The sequence below is a fragment of the Eptatretus burgeri genome, chromosome 8, assembly GCF_056783735.1.
Source record: "Eptatretus burgeri isolate ZD-2024b chromosome 8, Ebu_testis_v1, whole genome shotgun sequence".
Lineage (NCBI taxonomy): Eukaryota > Metazoa > Chordata > Myxini > Myxiniformes > Myxinidae > Eptatretus > Eptatretus burgeri.
Window position 1 is genome coordinate 40,677,296 of NC_140968.1, and position 23,812 is coordinate 40,701,107.

Below are 23,812 nucleotides of genomic sequence, written 5' to 3' on the forward strand. Positions count from 1 at the left end.
TCTCACACCCCCCCCCCCAAAACCCACACATGGCAATTAATTCGCGACTCCTTGCTATCCGAACGCTTATCCCTCTTTCCGTTGTCTGTACATTGTTTACACCCTCCATTCCCTTTCCAATGTCTGCACACTGTTTACACCCCCCATTCCCTTTCCAATGTCTGTGCACTGTTTACACCCCCCATTCCCTTTCCAATGTCTGTGCACTGTTTACACCCCCCATACTCTTTCCAATGTCTGTGCACTGTTTACACCCCCCATTCCCTTTCCAATGTCTGTACACTGTTTACACCCCATTCCCTTTCCAATGTCTGTACACTGTTTACACCCCCCATTCCCTTTCCAATGTCTGTACACTGTTTACACCCCCCATTCCCTTTCCAATGTCTGTGCACTGTTTACACCCCCCATACTCTTTCCAATGTCTGTACACTGTTTAAAACCCTCCATCCCCTTTCCAATGACTGCACATTGTTTACACCCCCATTCCCTTTCCAATGTCTGTACATTGTTTATACCCCCATCCTCTTTCCAATGTCTGTACATTGTTTACACCCTCCATCCACTTTCCAATGTCTGTACACTGTTTACACCCCCATTCCCTTTCCAATGTCTGTACACTGTTTACACCCCCATTCCCTTTCCAATGTCTGCACACTGTTTACACCCCCCATCCCCTTTCCAATGTCTGTACACTGTTTACACCCCCCCATCCTCTTTCCAATGTCTGTACACTGTTTAAAACCCTCCATCCCCTTTCCAATGACTGCACATTGTTTACACCCCCCATTCCCTTTCCAATGTCTGTACATTGTTTATACCCCCCATCCTCTTTCCAATGTCTGTACATTGTTTACACCCTCCATCCACTTTCCAATGTCTGTGCACTGTTTACTCCCCCCATACTCTTTCCAATGTCTGTACACTGTTTACACCCCCCATTCCCTTTCCAATGTCTTCACATTGTTTACACCCCCCATTCCCTTTCCAATGTCTGTACACTGTTTACACCCCCCATTCCCTTTCCAATGTCTGCACACTGTTTACACCCTCCATCCCCTTTCCAATGTCTGTACACTGTTTACACCCCCCATTCCCTTTCCAATGTCTGCACACTGTTTACACCCCCATTCCCTTTCCAATGTCTGTACATTGTTTACACCCTCCATCCCCTTTCCAATGTCTGTACACTGTTTACACCCCCCATTCCCTTTCCAATGTCTGCACACTGTTTACACCCCCCATTCCCTTTCCAATGTCTGTGCACTGTTTACACCCCCCATACTCTTTCCAATGTCTGTACACTGTTTACACCACCCATTCCCTTTCCAATGTCTGTACACTGTTTACACCCCCCATTCCCTTTCCAATGTCTGTACACTGTTTACACCCCCCATTCCCTTTCCAATGTCTGTGCACTGTTTACACCCCCCATACTCTTTCCAATGTCTGTACACTGTTTACACCCCCATTCCCTTTCCAATGTCTGTACACTGTTTACACCCCCCATTCCCTTTCCAATGTCTGCACACTGTTTACACCGGCCATTCCCTGTCCAATGTCTGTACACTGTTTACACCCCCCCATCCTCTTTCCAATGTCTGTACACTGTTTAAAACCCTACATCCCCTTTCCAATGACTGCACATTGTTTACACCCCCATTCCCTTTCCAATGTCTGTACATTGTTTACACCCCCATCCTCTTTCCAATGTCTGTACATTGTTTACACCCCCATTCCCTTTCCAATGTCTGTACATTGTTTACACCCCCATTCCCTTTCCAATGTCTGCACACTGTTTACACCCCCATTCCCTTTCTAATGTCTGCACACTGTTTACACCCCCATCCCCTTTCCAATGTCTGTGCACGGTTTACACCCCCATCCCCTTTCCAATGTCTGTGCACTGTTTACACCCCCCATACTCTTTCCAATGTCTGTACACTGTTTACACCCCCCATCCTCTTTGCAATGTCTGTACACTGTTTACACCCCCCATCCTCTTTCCAATGTCTGTACACTGATTACACCCCCCATTCCCTTTCCAATGTCTGTTCACTGTTTACACCCCCTCTCCCCTTTCCAATGTCTGTGCATTGTTTACACCCCCCATACTCTTTCCAATATCTGTACACTGTTTCCATCCCCCATTCCCTTTCCAATGTCTGTACACTGTTTACACCCCCCATCCCCTTTCCAATGTCTGTACATTGTTTACACCCTCCATCCCCTTTCCAATGTCTGCACACTGTTTACACCCCCATCCCCTTTCCAATGTCTGTGCATTGTTTACACCCTCCATTCCCTTTCCAATGTCTGTGCACGGTTTACACCCCCATCCCCTTTCCAATGTCTGTGCATTGTTTACACCCTCCATTCCCTTTCCAATGTCTGTGCACGGTTTACACCCCCCATCCCCTTTCCAATGTCTGTACACTGTTTACACCCCCATCCCCTTTCCAATGTCTGTACACTGTTGACACCCCCATCCCCTTTCCAATGTCTTTGCACTGTTTACACCCCCCATACTCTTTCCAATGTCTGTGCACTGTTTACACCCCCATACTCTTTCCAATGTCTGTACAATGTTTACACCCCCCATCCACTTTCCAATGTCTGTACACTGATTGCACCCCCCCATCCTCTTTCCAATGTCTGTGCACTGTTTACACCCTCCATTCCCTTTCCAATGTCTGTGCACTGTTTACACCCCCATTCCCTTTCCAATGTCTGTGCACTGTTTACACCCCCCATACTCTTTCCAATGTCTGTACACTGATTACACCCCCCCATCCTCTTTCCAATGTCTGTGCACTGTTTACACCCTGCATCCCCTTTCCAATGTCTTTACACTGTTTACACCCTCATCCCCTTTCCAATGTCTGTGCACTGTTTACACCCTCCATTCCCTTTCCAATGTCTGTGCACTGTTTACACCCCCCATACTCTTTCCAATGTCTGTACACTGTTTACACCCCCCATCCTCTTTCCAATGTCTGTGCACTGTTTACACCCTCCATTCCCTTTCCAATGTCTGTGCACTGTTTACACCCCTATTCCCTTTCCAATGTCTGTGCACTGTTTATACCCCCATGCTCTTTCCAATGTCTGCACACCGATTACTCCCCCCATCCCCTTTCCAATGTCTGTGCACTGTTTACACCCCCATCCCCTTTTCCAATGTCTGTGCACTGTTTACACCCCCATCCTCTTTCCAATGTCTGTGCACTGTTTACACCCTCATACTCTTTCCAATGTCTGTCCACTGATTACACCCCCCCATCCCCTTTCCAATGTCTGTGCACTGTTTACACCCCCCTTTTCCAATGTATGTGCACTGTTTACACCCCCACTTTTCCAATGTATGTGCACTGTTTACACCCCCCTTTTCCAATGTCTGTGCACTGTTTACCCCCCCTTTCCAATGTCTGTGCACTGTTTACACCCCCACCCCTTTTCCAATCCCCATGCAGTTTACCACCCTTTTCCAATTTCCATACAGTTTACTCCGCTTTTCCAATTTCCGTACAATTTACTCCCCTTTTCCGATTTCGTACAGTTTACCATCCTTTTCCAATTCTCGCACAGTTTACCCCCGCTTTTCCAAGTTCCGCACAGTTTACCCCCCCCTTTCCAAGTTCCGTACAGTTTACTCCCCTTTTCCAAGTTCCGTGCAGTTTACTCCCCTTTTCCAAGTTCCGTGCAGTTTACTCCCCTTTTCCAAGTTCCGTGCAGTTTACTACCCTTTTCCAAGTTCCGTACAGTTTACCCCCCCTGCCCCATTCCAATTTCCGTGCAGTTTACTCCTCTTTTCCAAGTTCCGTACAGTTTACTCCCCTTTTCCAAGTTCCGTACAGTTTACCCCCCCATTCCAATTTCCGTAGAGTTTATCCCCCTCTTTCCAATTTCCGTGCAGTTTACCCCCTTTTCCAATATCTGTGCACTGTTTCCCCCCCTTTCCAATGTCGATGCACTGTTTACCTCCCCCCACCCTTTCCAATGTCTGTGCACTGTTCCCCCCCCTCCTCACCCTTTCCAGTGTCTGTGTACTGTTTCTCCCCCCCACCCTTTCCAGTGTCTGTGCACTGTTTCTCCCCCACCCTTTCCAGTGTCTGTGCACTGTTTCTCCCCCCACCCTTTCCAGTGTCTGTGCACTGTTTCTCCCCCACCCTTTCCAGTGTCTGTGCACTGTTTCTCCCCCCACCCTTTCCAGTGTCTGTGCACTGTTTCCCCCCCACCCTTTCCAGTGTCTGTGCACTGTTTCCCCCCCACCCTTTCCAGTGTCTGTGCACTGTTTCCCCCCACCCTTTCCAGTGTCTGTGCACTGTTTCCCCCCACCCTTTCCAGTGTCTGTGCACTGTTTCCCCCCCACCCTTTCCAGTGTCTGTGCACTGTTTCCCCCCACCCTTTCCAGTGTCTGTGCACTGTTTCCCCCCACCCTTTCCAGTGTCTGTGCACTGTTTCCCCCCACCCTTTCCAGTGTCTGTGCACTGTTTCCCCCCACCCTTTCCAGTGTCTGTGCACTGTTTCCCCCCACCCTTTCCAGTGTCTGTGCACTGTTTCCCCCCCACCCTTTCCAGTGTCTGTGCACTGTTTCCCCCCACCCTTTCCAGTGTCTGTGCACTGTTTCCCCCCCACCCTTTCCAGTGTCTGTGCACTGTTTCCCCCCACCCTTTCCAGTGTCTGTGCACTGTTTCCCCCCCACCCTTTCCAGTGTCTGTGCACTGTTTCCCCCCACCCTTTCCAGTGTCTGTGCACTGTTTTCCCCCCACCCTTTCCAGTGTCTGTGCACTGTTTTCCCCCCACCCTTTCCAGTGTCTGTGCACTGTTCCCCCCACCCTTTCCAGTGTCTGTGCAGTTTCCCCCCCACCCTTTCCAGTGTCTGTGCACTGTTTACCCCCCACCCTTTCCAATGTCTGTGCACTGTTTACCCCCCCACCCTTTCCAATGTCTGTGCACTGTTTAACTCCCTCCCCCTCCTCTCCAATGTCCCTACCTTCCTTGCTTTCTTATTCCACCTTGCAATTTCCATAACCTCCTTGCCTTCTCCCCCTCCAATGTTCCTGTGCTCCCTAAATCCCCTTACAACGACCGTCAACATCCCACCCCTCCCTCTCTCCCCCATGTCTCTGTACACGTACCCTCCCCTAAATCCTACAATTCTTCGCACTGCGTACACTACCCCCCCCTTCCTCCCCAGAAGCTGTAATGAAAGCGTTCTGTAGTTTATGAAGAGGTATCGCAGTAAATGGACTGAAACAGGATACCTTTTCACGAGGATGATGGGGGCACAGACCATCTCGAGAGAGTGTTTGTTCGTTCTCTCATTCCTTCAGCTCTGCTTTCTTCATCGTTTCCCATCGGAACATTAACCTTCCTCTTTGTCTGATTGTACAGATTCTTGTCTGCACACGATTCCATTGGAGATGATCAGATCAGTACCCGGTGTTGTACCTGGAGTGCACCATGTTGTACCCGGTGTTGTACCTGGAGTGCACCATGTTGTACCCGGTGTTGTACCTGGAGTGTACCCGGTGTTGTACCCAGGACGTATGCATGTCCTGGTGTTTTTGTCCCCATGGTTACACTGGAGGATGTTCTGAACCCACGAGTCTCCGTTTATCTCGGAGTCCAGATGGACCCCGTGGTTCGAGACCGGACACTGGATATTCCGGTTGTTTTGTTATAGATCTGTAGTTGCTGTTATAACAGATTTTCACCGCTTGGTTCCAATATTATTATAATGATTCTGATTATTATGATTCTGATTATTATTAATTATTTATTGATGTAACTGTTTTTGGAACCTTTTCATTCTCCCCTTCCAGTGCTTGCGGGGTAATCACGTCTCCAGTGGATCGATCGATGGTAATGTTTTTGATCTCGTGTATAATGGGGAGGGAAAGGGACTCTGAGTGAGTGAGTGAGTGGAAAAAGGTTGAGCGAGTGGTGGGGGTTTGGGGGGAGTAAGAGTAAGAGTGAGAAACATTGGAGGTGGGGGGAGTCAGGGTGAGAAATATTGGAAGTTGGCGGGGGGTAAGAGTGAGAAACATTGGAAGTGGGGGGAGTAAGTGAGAAACATTGGAGGTGGGGGAGTAAGGGTGAGAAACATTGGAGGTGGGGGAGTCAGGGTGAGAAACATTGGAGGTGGGGGAGTCAGGGTGAGAAATATTGGAAGTTGGCGGGGGGTAAGAGTGAGAAACATTGGAAGTGGGGGGAGTAAGTGAGAAACATTGGAGGTGGGGGAGTAAGGGTGAGAAACATTGGAGGTGGGGGGAGTCAGGGTGAGAAACATTGGAGGTGGGGGGAGTCAGGGTGAGAAATATTGGAAGTTGGCGGGGGGTAAGAGTGAGAAACATTGGAAGTGGGGGGAGTAAGGGTGAGAAACATTGGAGGTGGGGCGGGAGTAAGGGGGAGAAACATTGGAGGTGGGGCGGGAGTAAGGGGGAGAAACATTGGAGGTGGGGCGGGGAGTAAGGGGAGAAACATTGGAGGTGGGGCGGGGAGTAAGGGGAGAAACATTGGAGGTGGGGGAGTAAGGGGGAGAAACATTGGTGGTGGGGCGGGGAGTAAGGGGGAGAAACATTGGAGGTGGGGGAGTAAGGGTGAGAAACATTGGAGGTGGGGGGAGTCAGGGTGAGAAACATTGGAGGTGGGGAGTCAGGGTGAGAAACATTGGAGGTGGGGGAGTCAGGGTGAGAAATATTGGAAGTTGGTGGGGGGGTAAGAGTGAGAAACATTGGAGGTGGGGGGAGTAAGGGTGAGAAACATTGGAGGTGGGGGGGGTGGTTGGTGTGGGCGTTTGAGGGGAGGGTGGTTGGTGTGGGAGTTTGTTGTGAGGGGAGGTGGTTGTTGGTGTGGGAGTTTGTTGTGAGGGGAGGTGGTTGTTGGTGTGGGAGTTTGTTGTGAGGAGGGGGTGGTTGGTGCGGAAGTTTGTTGTGAGGGGAGGGGGTGGTTGATGCGGGAGTTTGTTGTGAGGGGAGGGGTGGTTGGTGTGTGAGTTTGTTGTGAGGGGAGGGGTGGTTGGTGTGTGGGAGTTTGTGAGGGGTGGGGGTGGTTGTGTGGGCGTTTGTTGTGAGGGGAGGGGTGGTTGGTTTGAGGAGGCGGTGGTTGGTGTGGGAGTTTGTTGTGGGGGAGGGGTGGTTGGTGTGGGAGTTTGTTGTGAGGGGAGGGGTGGTTTGTGTGGGTGTTTGTTGTGAGGGGAGGGGTGGTTGGTTTGAGGAGGGGTGGTTGGTGTGGGAGTTTGTTGTGGGGGAGGGGGTGGTTGGTGTGGGAGTTTGTTGTGGGGGGAGGGGTGGTTGGTGTGGGAGTTTGTTGTGGGGGAGGGGTGGTTGGTGTGGGCGTTTGAGGAGGGTTGTTGGTGTGGGAGTTTGTTGTGAGGGAGGTGGTTGTTGGTGTGGGAGTTTGTTGTGAGGGGAGGGGTGGTTGGTGCGGAAGTTTGTTGTGAGGAGGAGGGTGGTTGGTGTGTGAGTTTGTTGTGAGGGGAGGAGTGGTTGGTGTGTGGGAGTTTGTGAGGGGTGGGGGTGGTTGTGTGGGCGTTTGTTGTGAGGGGAGGGGTGGTTGGTTTGAGGGGAGGCGGTGGTTGGTGTGGGAGTTTGTTGTGGGGGAGGGGTGGTTGGTGTGGGAGTTTGTTGTGAGGGGAGGGGTGGTTTGTGTGGGCGTTTGTTGTGAGGGGAGGGGTGGTTGGTTTGAGGGGAGGGTGGTTGGTGTGGGAGTTTGTTGTGGGGGAGGGGTGGTTGGTGTGGGAGTTTGTTGTGGGGGGAGGGGTGGTTGGTGTGGGAGTTTGTTGTGGGGGGAGGGGGTGGTTGGTGTGGGAGTTTGTTGTGAGGGGAGGGGGTGGTTGGTGTGGGAGGTTTGTTGTGAGGGGGATAAAGGGGATGATCCGTGTGGGGTTGAGACAAATTGGGGATTGCTGGCTGGGAGGTGTCATGGATCCTCGATGCTGCAGTGGGGATCATACGCCGTGGTCGAGGCCTGTCTGTCTGAACAACAATAAAATCTCCATTTTTCTTCGTTTAAATCCTTCTCGTCCATTGTTCTATTTAATGACGTTAACACATCCGGTGTCGTTTGTGAATTGATCAAATCGGGACGAGTTGCATGGTTTCTTTTTTCAAGCGTAACGTGTTCTGCCAATTCGGGGCACGTTGTCGCCTCACGGCGCCTCAGTTGAGCAGCACGTGGTCCGTCTTCCCGCGCTTTGGGGCTTCACTCCCGGAGCCAGGAGGGACGATCGGGTAGTAAGTGCCAGACAAAACGGGCCTATCCATTCGCTAAGTACTGCGACCGGTGCACTGAAGTCAAAATGGGGCGCGTCCTCTCACACCTTCGGTTGTTTGCAGTCTTTCACCACAGCTTCCCACCCACTGAGAGTAACAAATAAACGCCATTTAACGTGTGAATCGGCGTTCGTGTTGAAGGGCTTAAGGCGGCAGAAAAGAGGGGGTGGGGGGGGGGAAGGAGAACTGGAGGGAAACGGTCATTTGCTGATGGTGAGGAAGCGGGGAAAGTGCTTGGGGGCTGAACTGGTTGGGGTTGGTGGGGGGTGGGGGGGGGAGATAAAGAATGCAGACGTTTTCTCAGAAATGGCTACCTGTGCTACCAGCCGTGCACCTGTACCTTGAATCTGTGTTGGGGATGCACCTTCAGATGGGTTAATTTATTCCTTTTTTTTTTTTTAATCCCATCGAAATGCATCCTTTCCACCATGTTGAGTGGTTAATCTGCTCGGGTTGTTAATGATATGCAGAGCTTTTAAAACGCTTATCTTCCTGGCGTTTATTTTATCTGCTTGTTTGTTTTGTCTTTACTTTAATATTAACCTTCCCCCCCCCCCCCAATTCGTGGATTATCGGTGCTGGTGAACACTGTGTTGATGTGGATTCGTGAAAATCCATGTGACCGTTCCACCCTGGGTGCCACTTGGGTCTTTGCCTGTTGCTTAATGCCCTGTGAAGACCTCTTCCTGTGTCAACATTCAACAGTTCTGTGATGCAACCTTCCCTCCCCTCCCCCCTTCCCTCAATTCATCACACTCCCCATTTCCCTCACCACCTCCCCCCCTCCCCATTCCCTTCACCTTGCCCTCACACCCTTCCTCTCCATTCCCCACACCCTCACCCCATTCTCGCACATCTCCAAACACCCTTTTATGTTATTATTTTCAAAACGTCCTCGATTTCCAGGTCAAATGTTTGTCAATGATCGAATTCTCCAGGATTCTTCAGGGTTTTCCAGGATTCTCCCGGCTCCGTTCATCGATTCACCCAAAACATTATCTTTCCGAGTTCCTGCCATGGCCAGACTTTGTGGAAAGGTGCCTGTGTATGTATATACCTTGTGTAGTACGTGTGTGTTTTGTGTGTTGTTTGTTTACAATAGCCATCCCCAATAACTCCGTCACCTGGAGCCACTGTAAGGATACCTTTCTGAATGCCAAGCCGTCCCGCTGTGTCTGACCTGTGCACTATTGCCGTACCGGCATGCGTTTTCAGCTGTCATGACGAACGGGTGTCCTCTTTGCCGGCATAGTGGCGGAAACTTTGCCGGAGGGCTCTTTGTGGCCGGTGAGGGCACTTTGGCCGTAAAATGGAGATGGAGGGTAAATTAATGACTTGCAATTTATGACAATCCTTGAGATTAGAATATCAATTGCACAATGTATTGCTGCTGCTGCTGCCACTGTCGTCACTGTCACTGTTGTTGTCTCTGCCACCGAAGGTGGACCGAGGTTGCTGTTGCTGTTGCTGTTGCTGCCCCCATTTCTACTGTTGCCACTACTGCTGCCGTTGCAGGCGCAGCCATTGCAGCCACCTCCGTTGTGCCCTGTTGTGCTTAAATTCACCAAACTTGGTAGTTATGATCATCACATGGTGTTAAGGTACAAGAGCAATATCATTTTTGACCTGTTCCCTGGGAAGGGGTCAAAAGGTCAAATACCAACAATTGTAATGATGCATTGCTGCTGCTGCTGTTGCTTCTGCAGAATTACGGGCACATTTTAAAACCTTTTTAAATGAAACTTTTGTGTTTGCAATTAACATTGGGGGAATATATGAAATTTGTAACGATTATTTTTTGGGGTTTGACCCTGATTCATGCACCAGGAGTTGAGGACTTGGGGTCACAGGGGTCAAAACAAATTTTTTTTAGTATTTAATTAAATTTTTAAATTCGACATTTGATATTTGGTCATTCTTGGTGGGAGATTTTTTTTGCTGTCTTTCAACCTTGCTTTAGGTGGCAAGCATGGGGATTTGCGATTGTGTGCCATCAACTTTGCTCTCGTTTGGTTTTGGTTTATCATAACATTTCTTTCTTTTAAAAATTTTTATCATTTATTTTTTGACATGGGTTGCTGAATTTTTTTTTGGGGGGGGTGGGAGGGGCTTGTTTGTTTGTTTTATGGGTTTCATTATTTAATTTTCCAAAAAATTTCAATGGCAAAGTTGCTTCCTTGCTAATTAAGCTCATGCTCATATTTTATTTTAATTACTTTATTTATATGCAGTATATCTTAAAATAATTTATTTAATTTATTTATTATTTGTCTTTGGGTGTTGCACCTGTGTTTGGCTTGGCCCTACAAGTTGGAACAAATGTCTCCCATTATCGCAGTTATCATCGTCATAGTCTTCATCAGAGTTACGTTGTCATCGTCGTGAGTTTGCAGTGCAACTCTTTGGGGTTGTACCATTACTGATGGTTTGCATTTTCCCATGTAGTCAATTTTTTTCACAGATTGTGATTAGGATGTGACCTTCTCAGTTTCTGGCAAAGTTCCATTACTTTACATCTGTAATAGCCTACATCCCTGATTGGTGTCTTTTTGAGAAATGTCAGAAAAGAAAAACAGATGAGTTTGTTTGCAGTGTATTCCTTTTATGCTTTAACTGAACTTTGAGGGCCTGCCCTTTATAGGTTCATGAAAGCCATTTTATGTGTTACCACGATGAGGAAAAAGTTCAATTTGCCATATGGAAAGAGATGCACGTGGGTGTGATTGACATACCCCAGCATCTTACCTTTTGGCATCCTGAGATGTTCTTTCAAGCAGCGAGGTGTAAAACTACGAAATTGCTCCCAGTGATTATTCTGAAATTTGCACATTGGCTCTTTCACACCATGTCTCTGCCATTTTGCAGAAATATATGAAGGATTCGACCTTCAGTGCAATAATGGCTCTGCGTTGTACTTCACATCTGTTCCGTTACCTGAGCGAGGGAAGGTACTATGTGGGACTTCCTCCCCCCACCTCCTTTACTCGTTTGTTCACAGCAGATGCTTGGTGCCCATGTTCCCAGGATAGCACACGTTGCACTGCAGCAAGGCCTGCAAAGAATTTTTATGACCGGTTTCGAGTTTGCTTTTTCTGGCCAGACGAGACGTGGCATGGGCATGCTACTGAGTCTGAAGTGGGAAGAGAGAGAGAGAGGACGATGAGGATCTCTCACTTTAAGAGATGAGGAGGATGAGTGGGGGGGGGGAGTTGGGGGAGATAGGGGGGGAAGAGGGGAGTGGGGGTTGGAGGAGTAGGGGGAGGAGGAGGAGTGGGGGAGAGATGAGGGGGGAGGAGGAGGAGGAGGAGGAGTGGGGGTAGAGATTGGGGGAGGGATGGGGGGAGGAGGAAGAGAGAGTGAGGAGGAAAGGGGGGGGGGGGTAAGAGAGAGATGGAGAGGAGGAGGAAAGAGCACTTTTAAGAGTTTGGGTACAACGTCCAAATTAAGGTTGTCTCCAGTTACTTGTCAAATTACAATGTCATTAATTGCATTGTGCAACATGTATCCCATGACCTTCATATATTGTCATGAAATTTTTTTCCCATATTCAGTTGATTTCGAATTTCAAAAACATTTCTTTACTATTGCAATGTGCTGCTTGTTTTCTTTTATCGGCATACATTTGGTTTTATTGTTACATTGGTAAGTGTTATTGACAACAATATCAGAAATGTTTGAATATGTAGTTGGATTATTGTTGTGGGCTGTGTGGGGCTATTTCTGTTAGCTCTGTCGAGTCCTTTATCAACAGTTTTAAATTATTTATCTGGGGTTTTCATTTAGTGTGATGTACGGACTTCTATTTTTTTTTTCTCCCTTAATCAAAGCTTGTTGAATGACTGATAAGGAGAACAAAGGTGATTTTGCGTTAATACAGACAAAGGATTTCCAGCTTACACTGAAAGGGCAGAGCAGATCACCACTGACTTAAAAGGAAGCTCGTTACAGGGGGTACTAATGCCATTACTTCACAAGGTAATCAGGATCAACAACCCTTGACCAATCTCTTCAAACCTAAACTGCTACCTCACCTTTTGCACAGTTTTTGTCATAACTCACCCACAAGTTTTTGAAATTCGATGCTGTACTTAATTTTTCACCCGATCTCTCAAATGTGAAGAATCACTTTAAAAAACTACTATGTATGTGTATGTATGTGTGTGTATATATATATGTATATATATATATATATATATATATATATATATATATATATATATATATATATATATATATATATATATACTTTTTGTATGCTTATTCTAAGAAATAACTTTCGAAGTAAATTTATTTATAAATACATCTAAAACACATAAAAACCCAAGTTAAAAATTAAATGATTCCGATTCAGCAATTTAAAAAATTATAAATGCATTTCGAGAAGACCCAAAATTCAAAAAAGTGAAAAAATAATTGTCAGTCTTCAGAACTTGTTTCCTGTGCCCAGGCCAATTTAATATCAATGGCGTTTCCACGCTGGACAGCCAAGCACAGCCATTGCTGGAACCATATGCCAGTTGTCTACTATCACCAGCGGTTGCTGTGAGCCTACCACCAATGTCATTGATAATGCGAGACGTTGATTGGCCGTAAACCATCGTTTCAATGGCAATAGGCTCAACCATGTAGGACTGACTAAGGTCGGTATATTTCTGGCACTTTGTATATATATATATATGTATACATATATGTTTTCACCTCTTTCCCTGTCTGTAAACAGGATATCTCAAAAAGTTATGGACAATTCAGCAGAAAATTGGTGAACAGGTTGTGCATGTGACGAGGATGAATTGATTCAATTTTGGTGAAGATCTGGATCCGGATGCGAGAATTTTTTAAATTGTCAAATGATTCTTCAACGTTGAGAGTTACAGCCAAAAATGTTATACAGTGAACGTTCAAATATTGTCGAGGTCTCGTTCCTGGAAAATGCCGCAATAGTTAAAATCGCGATCGTGGAAACCAAGGGCCAATGGGTAAAAGGCGTTTTGGTTCCTCAGGTTCGAGAAAATAGAGAGGAAGGTGGCAAATGAACACATCACAATTGAGGTAAACATGTAAAATGTGTATAAAACACATTAACATCGAAATAAAACAAACATAAACGCAATACTTATACCTTTTAAATTTTTTCTAAACCTGTGAGTTGATTTTTATAAAACAGCAAGTTTGGTTGAGCGTAAGAACATTACGTACTTGTACTGTACTCTGCCGTAAAGAGCAAACGCTAGACTTGTATCAGAGGGATGATGATGCTGTTAGAGTGGAGAGTGGAGAGGGGTGGAGAGGGGTGGCGTGGGGAGCGGTGAGTGGGACTCAATGATTGGAAAAGCAGCATTCGCTTTATGATGAAGTCACCTGCAGCATTGCCCCATAGAAGGGTAATATGATCCTCAACTGCCTTTCCTTGAACCCCTGATCAGATCTTTCCTGCTTCGAGAGGAAAGTATCAGATGGCATCCCTATTCCAGAATCATCACGTCTCGTCAGCATTAAGAATTTGCTCCAGCATAAATCCCTTCGCCTCGATTAGTTGCATGAGCTGAGTTGGGTAGTTTTTCCCAGCATCATGGTCTGCCGAGGCTGCCTCTCTGACTAATTTTACATGATTGAGGCTGAATCCTCTTTTGAATTTTTCAAAGCAGCCTGTGCTGGCGTGGAACTTGTGGGTTGCCGTGGTTGAACTGGAGCCTTCGGCTGCCTCCTGGAAACGTTGGTCATTACGCAATGGATTCTCCCACATCACCAGTCCACGCCACTCAAAAACATTTTTCTGTTTGGTCCTCAATCCAGGCATGAAGCGTTTTACAATCCTTTCGATATGAGGATCACGAGACCGGAAAGATTCTTGCGCTTTGTGGACCATTGGCGGAAGCACTTGCACAGATATTTGATTCATTTTCACGGATACACTGTACAGTCGATTCATTGATCCCATAATGGCGGCCCACAGATGCTACACTTTCACCTCGATCCAACTGATCTTACAATTCTATCTTTTCACCTGATGTCATAACTTTTCTCTGCCTTTTGGCACAACTGATTTTGTCCATTGCTTTACGTTTGGGTTCCATTAAAAGCTGTGCATGGAAAACAAAAGGCTTGTAATGGGAGATAATTGTACAGGCAGATGCAAACGATGACTCATCTCAGCTCAAAAAACGTGATTGGTCAAAAATAAAATTCAGCGATTTAATGAAATCAGAGCACAATAGCGTGCCCGCGATTGTTCGAAACCTGCAACATTTGAGGGTTTACTGTATATAACATGTTATTTCAAAAAGTTGTGGACAGATTCAGATGAAACTTGATGGACGAGTCGGGTAGGTGACGAATAAGCTGATGCCATTTTGATTCAGGTACGGATGCAGATTCGGCCTATTCGTGGGATACAAAAAAACGTAAACTGTTCAACCTGGCGGAGGTATGCACTCTTTCGAGTGCTGTTCTAGTTTTTAAAGTAATTCTTCACATTTGAGAGATCAGGCCAAAAACTATATATTAGCATGATATTGCAAAAAGTTGTGTACAGGTTATGGCAAAACTTGATGGACGAGTCGGGTAGGTGACGAATAAGCTGATGCCATTTTGATTCAGGTACGGATGCAGATTCGGCCTATTCGTGAGATACAGAAAACGTAAACTGTTCAACCTGGCGGAGGTATGCACTCTTTCGAGTGCTGTTCTAGTTTTTAAAGTAATTCTTCACATTTGAGAGATCAGGCCAAAAACTATATATTAGCATGATATTGCAAAAAGTTGTGTACAGGTTATGGCAAAACTTGGTGGATGAGTTGGGTAGGTGACAACAAACCGATTAGATTTTGGTTCGGGTCCGGATGCAGTTCCGGCCTATCATTGGGATACAAAACCAAAACTGCTCAACCTGGCGGATGTATGAGCTCTGCCGAGTGCTGTTTCCAGTCTTTTATTGTAACGTGCTTGAGACAATCTTTGAAAATTTAATGAGGGTGGAGGGATAGGTTAATTCATCAGATTGTATCTTATTTTCGTAGTGAAGAGTGTCATTGTTCCTATTGCCCCATTGATACTGTCACAGACTTTGGGTTCAGGGATTACCATGAAGGGAAGTACTTGGGTTCCTCCTGAATGCCCGGCCCTGGAGGCTGATGTGCTGTGGATAACTTCATGGCTTGGCAGGTTGCAAAGCAACCACTAGGGTCCGGCAATATGTTATGTTTGTGGAGTAGATGGAGGAACTTCATAGTTAAGGTCGGATTGTATGGAGTAGCATTGTCTGTGGACGAGTAGGAGGCATTTCTATGTAAATTAAGTAGGGAAACTATCAGCTAAAGATTGTTACGTGTCACAGCATGGGGGAGGGTGGGGGTTTGGGGGGTGACAGTGCTGTGTTAATTAGGTCGGGATTAATGCCAATTTCTCCCATTATGTGATTGCCCCCTGTGCCCTTTTTCTATGTTTTTGCATTTACAATACCGGCGAATAAAAAGGAATCACCTCCTTAAAACACCAACAAGCAGGCAAAAACCCTACCTCCAGGAATGACAACGAGCAAACCACATGCACCTGGGGTGTATGATGAATGGACATGAGGTCAAAAGGTTCAGGGGAGAAGATAGTTGTGTGAGGTACACAATTTGAGGCAAAAGGATCGAGCTCATTGGCTTCCCTTCAACACAGTGAAGAAGGCTGCACGATTCTCGTGTTCGTGCTGAGCCGAATTTCGTCGCATGCTGGAGTTGGAAGGACAAATTGGGTCAACAAATCAAAGAATTGACAAAGTAAATGAGGACCAAGAGGGCTATCACGCTTGTGTGGATGCCAGAATGCTAGAGCAAGTGGAGGAATTGGGATTTTGTTAGTGCTAGGGTGGTGGTTTGGCTGAGGAGGTGCAAAAGTTGGAAACCCATGTAACAGAATGAGTTGGTGCTGGTTGATAAAGGTCCATGGGGGCCACAATTGATTGGGGAAAGGATGGATGAGATGTGACAGGAGCGGCCGAACACTTTGGACAATGCCATCAAGGGAGAAGTGCAAGAACCAAAAGTTTGTTATTCTCAAAGGTGGCGTTGATGGCTCTATTGAGACCATTCTTCTTGGGCTGATTGACTTGTGCAAGACCAATGGTGAAGTTAAACTGGACTTGCTGCACTTTGGCATTGGGGATGCTAGTGAAAAGGGCTGAGCAGATTTGGCAGAGCCAATGTTTGAACCATTTGCAGAAAATGTAGGAGAGGAGAGCGACTAATATTGCCATGCAAAGAACCACACAAGTAGCTGATCTTGAAACGATTGAAAATGAGCTTGCTTGATGTAAACTCTGGAGAGAGAATTGCTCAATTTGAAAAAGTGCAAGATGGTTTAACAGGCACAGATGGACCTCAAGAAAAAGGGCAAGATGCTTTTCAAACCGACAAGTGGGAAAGTGATGTTTTCAAAAGGAATTTGCAGAACCAATCCCCGAGTTCAGATCTGGATAGTAGTTGTGAAGGCCAGTTACTCACTGTTTGTGAACCTTGTGGAAGTGATGTCAAGGTAGAGGGATGTGATGAGTCCAGTGCTTCTCACTATTGTGATGTAGATGGTGCAGATAGTCATTGAAAGTGGATCTGCAGAAATGCTTTTTGATGATTGTTCAGTAGGAAATGACACATTGGATACCGTGAAGGCAAATGGCATGGTTATTTATATGAATTGGGTGTGCTTTAGAAAGCCTGTGGTGATTACCGACATGGCGATTCGCGATCGTTATACCGGTACGGTATTGATACCAGTATGAACCAGGACAGCGATCTGCGACAGTGATGGATACCGGCCCGTGTCATTACCAACACTGATCTCGCTTTAAAACAAAATCATTTTTGAATTGAAGTTGAAGTTGGAAGTAAAATAACTGTTTTCATGATGGGGGGGGGAGGGGTGGGTGGGGAAAGCCCTGTGTGGGAATACTTTGAAAGTTTTCGGTGTCTATAATGTGTGCATCACATATGAATACGTAATGGACCATTGGACCATTACATATTTTTGGAACCTGCGTTTAATCATAGTAAAAAGAATTTACTGGTATACTAGTATATACTGATATATTGATATACCAGTATATACAGGTATATTGATATCGGGAAAAAAATTAATATCGACCGAGTCGAGCAACCACGAACGCCAATTTACTTGTCAACTCTGACAGGGTTCCCCGTCTGACATCGTTTACCTGAGGAGCTGACTCAATTAATCAAGGTCCATACCCTCAGTGTGCACTCGGACTACTGCCGAGCAAAAGAGTGAGTGCACACTGGCTAACGCGAGCAAATCACAGGGGGTAAAACTTCCTGTCCAGCAATAATGTGGACTGTGCTTGAGCATTGGGGGAAAGGACATTATGAGCAGGTTGAACTGAAAAATTACAAGGGTTTATTTATAAGGGAGCATGAGGAAAAGCATGTGGCACAGTGAAGACAAAGGGGGGGGGGGGTTATTCACATGGGTATTCATACAGCAGGGATAAACAGTATTTGTGTGGTGTAGCAAAAGACATACTCCTGATACAGATTCATGCAATAAAGGGTCAAAGAGCAGAACTAACCCGAGCTATTTACCTCACACAGTTTTACTTCGATTAACATGACAGGCGCCATCAGAATCAATTCGCGGAAGGGTAGATGAGTAAGAGATAAGCTGAGGTGTTGGCGACCTCTGGCTTACCCGGAATGTACATGCGGCCAGGTGCTTGTCCAAAGTGCAATGAATGTAAGGGTGTGGGGTAATGAAGAGCAGTCTAAGTGCATGATGAAGAAGTGTGAGTGGGGTGCGGTGTCGGTGCTGAGAGTGAGAAAGACAGAGTGCAAGTCAGTGGTCGCTCAAAAGAATGGTTGTTCGGGCTTTGCCCTTGCTGATAGCTCTTTGTCACTCGGGTCATGTGCCACCCTCTTTCCTCTGAGCATGTCGTGCCCATCGGTCCAGACTTGCTCCAGGGTGATGTCACCCTCTCTGTGAGTCAGCTGTTTTGGAATCTCTTCTACTCTTCCTCTGAACGTGCCACGCACATAAGCTCCCACCTCGATATATGGCCGACGTGTAGCAGTCTCCATATGTCGCTTAAACGCTCGGGAAGGGTGCTGATGGCTTGCTGGATAGCAGATTGGTCCCTGCTGAAAGAAGAATGTGATGGAACAGTAAGGTAAGCGCACACTTGCACCTTGGTGTAAAGGCTTTGTTTGTGGCGGTGCAGGGCTTGGGTACTAACGTGACCCATAGGTGTGTTTGGGCAAGGTGAGATGATGGTCCCAAGATGCAGGAAGGCAGTTTGCAGTGGTGAGACGGATGAGGATCTTGTGGTTGTGGATTCCTGAGCATTGTCGTTGGGTAATTGCAATTTAGGCGATGGAAGAAGACTGGACAGGCAAGCTTGAATGGTGGCGTTGAATGGAATTAAAGTCTTGTGTGTGTTGAAGCGGGCAGGGTGGTTATCGCTGGCATGTGGGAGAATTATGGCGAAGAAGGCGATTGTGGTTGAAATGGCAGTTTGGTTTTGGTGCACATATGCAAGTTAAGTTGCTTACAGCGAGTGCTCGGTTGTGTGAGGAGAAGGTCGTGTTCAGAGAAGATAATGGGGGGTGGGGGAATGAATCCCTCACAATATTCCAATTAGACACAAGGGGAGGATCCTATCTGAAATATAGTGTCTAAAGAAAGTAAAAAAAAAACCCCTTTCAAAAATTTCAATTTTTGTTGCCATGTCGTCTGGAATTAAATTTAATGAAATCAGACTTTTCCCACGTTTATTTACACATTGTAACCCACAACTTCCAAGTGAAAAAACAAATTCGACAAATTTCAGAAGATTAATTAAGAATACAAAACAAGAATATCTTGGTTGGATAAGAGTAATGGCTTCCTTCTTACCACCCTACCATGCAGGCCAGACTTGTGGAGTGCTTTGGATATTGTTGTCATATCCACACAGTGACCAGTCTTTGCCATAAAGGCCTTTACCTCTTTCAGCGTTGCCATTGGCCTCTTGGTGGCCTCTCTGATCAGGTTCCTCATTTCCTGGTCATCCAGTTTTGAGGGATGACCTGATCCAAGCACGGTCTTGGTGGTACTATGAGCCTTCCACTTCTTAATGATTGTCTTGACTGTGCTCCAAAGGACATTCAAATCCTTTGAAATATTTTTATACCAATCCCCTGATCATTTCCCTTCCACAACTTCATCCTGGAGGTCTTTTGAAAGCTCTTTGGTGCTCATGGTTGAGTGTTTGCTGTGAAATGCACTTCCCAGCAGAGGAAACCTACAGGAACAGCTGATTTTTTTTTTTCTAAACAGAATCATTATAATTTAACACACGTGGAGGCCAGTTAACTTGGTGTGTGATTTTTGAAGGTGATTGGTTACACCTGAGCGAATTTACAATTGCTATTATAAGGGGGGTGGACACTTATCCAACCAAGATATTCTAGTTTTGTATTTTTAATTCATTTTCTGAAATTTGTAGCATTTGTTTTTCAATTGGAAGTTGTGGGTTACGATATGTAAATAAAGGTGGAAAAAGTCTTCTTTAATGCAATTTAATTCCAAGCTGTAAGGCAACAAAAGGTGAAAATTTTGAAAGGGGGTGTAGACTTTCTATCAACACTATATAAAACAAAATATCTGACTTGGGAACAGCTATATGTTGTGTGCCATTGCCTTGGAATTTTGGTTCCCAGAACCATCACGAAAATGCAGTGTTTCTCAACTGGGGTTCCCTGGAACCCTAGGCTTCCGCAAGAGGTCGCTCGGGGTTCCGCGAGAAACAGTAATAAATAGGTTAATGTATTTTTGAGTAGTTTTTGTTTGATTTAATATTCGTAATTTTGCTATACACGTACGGCATATTGTTGGAAACTCCTTGGTTATTATAATAAGAGGTTTCAACCTCTTGTATTATTTACAATTATAACAACCATAGGGAATGTATTTAACGATGTCTATATGGCGCCAGTGTGAAACCGTTCTCACTTGTTCGTGGACGTCCTGTACGCAGCGGATTCGTGTATCATTGAGTGACTGACTCAAGTATGGGACGCATGCACGGTGTCCATCTAGCTTCTCTATGCTTCCTAGCGCGAAGTCTCTCTCTCTCAGTCTGTCTCTCTCTCTCAGTCTGTCTCTCTCTCTCTCTCTCTCTCTCTCTCTCTCTCTCTCTCTCTCTCTCTCTCTCTCTCTCTCTCTCTCTCTCTCTCTCTCTCTCTCTCTCTCTCTCTCTCTCTCTCTCTCTCTCTCTCTCTCTCTCTCTCTCTCTCTCTCTCTCTCTCTCTCTCTCTCTCTCTCTCTCTCTCTCTCTCTCTCTCTCTCTCTCTCTCTCTCTCTCTCTCTCTCTCTCTCTCTCTCTCTCTCTCTCTCTCTCTCTCTCTCTCTCTCTCTCTCTCTCTCTCTCTCTCTCTCTCTCTCTCTCTCTCTCTCTCTCTCTCTCTCTCTCTCTCTCTCTCTCTCTCTCTCTCTCTCTCGGTTAGTTCTTCTGTTTACCTTTATTGCTTCAGCTTTATTTGTTTAAGTTTTGTTGATCAAGCTACATGAGGTGTGTTTTTAATTGTCAAACAGACTCGGGGTTGACAAACACTTTCAAAAATGACGTTTTCAAACAAATTTTTTTTTGTGAATTAAAACCTCGGTGTGAGGTCTCATAAACGAGCAGTATGTTTTTTTTTTTTTTTCATTGCCAATAAATTTGACAAAAAGGGGGTCATTTTTTTCCTTAAACCAGGTATCCGAAAAAAAAATATTATATTTACCACATGAACTACGATAAAAATATAAGAGCTAGATATTAATAATGGTATATAATAATTTTTATGCAGGGGTTCCCTGAGACATGAAAATTATTTCAAGCATTCCACAAGGGTAAAAAGGTTGAGAAACGCTGATGTAATGTCATGTCGACAGGGTGCTCACTCATGCGGCTTGCTGTGCCGAGGCAATGTGCTTCGAGAGATGCCAAATTAATGGAAGTTGCGCTCGAATGTGAAGCATAATTCCGTTTCCATATGGACAATCCCACCGGTCGCTGTGAAATCTGTATCCCGCCGGCCCCTGCAACCAAGTGATCAATCGAATTCGGGTTTCCTCCTTTGGATTTCCAAAATACTGAGAAGGTTCTTGCATGGGAGATGGAAATTAGGTGGACATAAGTTTTATGGAATAGGAAAGGTTTATTATAGCACTAGACAACCTGTATATTGTTACGGGTTCAGCGGCCAGGTCACGAGGGGCTTCTCGGACCCGCTTCCTGACATTTGACCTTGACCTCAATGGGCTGCAGATAACTCTGCGGCCTTGCGAGTTGCTAAGCAACCATGGACGTCGTCTGAGAATTTCTGTAAGGTCCTCCTTTCAAATTCCTGCGTTGCCTTCCCATCAAATTAATCCCCCCCAGATAAGGAACTATGCTGCTCAACACCCCACTCCTGTCCAATCAGCATGGCTGAACAATACGGTCAGTGGGACACAGGATTAGTCAAACTAGCGAAATAGCGGGGCAAAACTTCCATCCAATATTTACACACTCGCGGCTAGCCAACGGAGGAGGACGATCGGGCTATTTACAGGAAAACAGTTGGTGCCTTCAGAAAGTATTCACACCCCTCAACTTTTGTCACATCTTGTTGTTACAGCCTGAATTTAAAATGGATTGAATTAAAAAAAAAATTTGTCACCGATCTGCACGAAATACCCGATAATGACAAAGTGAAATCCTGTTTTTAGAAATTTAAACAAATTAATTAAAAATGTAAAGCTGAAATGTCCAGTCAAAAAGCATTCAACGCCTTTGCTATGACACTCCAAATTGAGCTCAGGTGCATCCACTTTCGTTTGATCATGCTTGAGATGTCTCTACAACGATTTTGAGTCCACCTATGGCCAATTCAATTGATTAGACACGATTTAGAAAGAAACGCACCTTTCTAAATTAGGTCCCACAGTTGACAGTGCATGTCAGAGCAGAAACTCCAGCAGAGTTCTGTGGAACTCTGAGATGGCATAGATCTGGGGAATGGTATAACACAATTTATTGAGAGTTGAAGGCTCCCAAGAGCAGAGTGAGCTCCATCATTAGTAAATGGAAAGAATATGGAACTACCCAGACTTTGTAGAGCTGGCCATCCAACCAAACTGGGCAAGAAGGACCTTGGTGAGGGAGGTGACCAAGAACCCAATGACCACTCTGACAGAATAAGAGTTCGTTGGCTGAGATGGGAGAATGTGCTTAGAAGGACAACAGTCTCTGCAGCACTTCACAAATCTAGGCTTTATGGGAGAGTGGCCAGATGGAAGCCACTCCTGAGAAAAAGGCACATGACAGCACACCTGGAGGTCGCAAAAAGGCACGTGAAAGACTGATAGCATGAGGCCAAAGATTATTTGGTCTGATGAGATGAAAATTGAACTCTTTGGCCTGAATGCAAAGTGCTACTTCTGGTGGAAACTGAGCACAGCTCATCACCCATCTAAAACCATCCCTACCGTGAAGCATGGTGGTGACAGCATCATGCTATGGGGATGCTTTTCAGCAGCAGGGACTGGGAGACTTGTAAGGATGGAGGGAACAATGAAAGGAGTCTAATACAGAGAAATCCTTGAGGAGAACCTGCTTCAGAGTGCAAAAATACCTGAGATTGCGGCGAATTGCAAGTCACACACACACACACACCACACATACATATAAACACCACAGCATACCACACCACACACACATTCATATAAACACCACACCACACCACACCACACACACATAAATATAAACACCACACCACACACACATAAATATAAACACCACACACACATACATATTGTTGCGAATTTGTGCCCGCCGGCGTGCGAGCGGCCACGTAACTCGAATCGCGGCACGTCGCCCACCGGACGGACAATTCCGTCGTGACCCTCTCGGACTAACGCCAGGAACTAGTCACGGGTGTGCCTTTCGGCCTCACCACGATCGTGCCAATAGGCCCCCCACGTGGGATAGGGTTGTTCGCCAAATTCGACCTACCTAAGTACCCACACGGAGGGTAGACCGGGCGATCGCACCTCGCCGCAGGTCGACTCCGGACACGGGTAGCTTAAAGCGACCCGTTCCGTACTATCGGGATAACCGAGCGGTGTTATCGTCAACCTCGACGGTTCCGATTAATTATCGGGCGTATATAGCCCACTACCAACCCTTTAAGTGAAATAAGATGGAGATTCAATTAAAGAAAAGACGAAGCGAAACGGGAAAAACAGTTCAACATGAGGCACATTTATTCCGCGGCACACGGATAGCACACATACAATTACAACAATTATGCACCAAAAGCAATTGCAACGAAAGAAACACACAATGCAGATCTACTACCGACTACGCGAGCACACCTCAACACTTACACAGTTTTACTTTACAGACGGCGCCGACAACACGTATACTCAAAAGCAAAAGAAAAGGGCCACCCTCAAATACAAGGGGGCAGACGGGGCCTGTGGGCGCGAGACCGCGTGGAGCCTACCCGTCTTGTGATGAGCCGCAAATATGGCGG

The 23,812-nt window shown here is 46.1% G+C and overlaps 1 protein-coding gene across 4 annotated transcripts in view; it reads left to right on the forward strand.

The window, feature by feature from the left end:
* The window catches only part of LOC147021596 (zinc finger homeobox protein 4-like), a 261,191-nt gene that overhangs the window by 390 nt on the left and 236,989 nt on the right, over window positions 1-23,812 (forward strand). Inside the window, exon 2 of one of the 4 annotated variants that reach the window (XM_085891714.1) lies at window positions 5,829-5,868. The exons of the other annotated variants lie outside the window; for them this stretch is intronic. The gene's annotated coding sequence lies outside the window, so the exon portion shown is untranslated. The remainder of the gene's footprint in view (window positions 1-5,828; window positions 5,869-23,812) is intronic. 4 annotated transcript variants of the gene reach the window in all.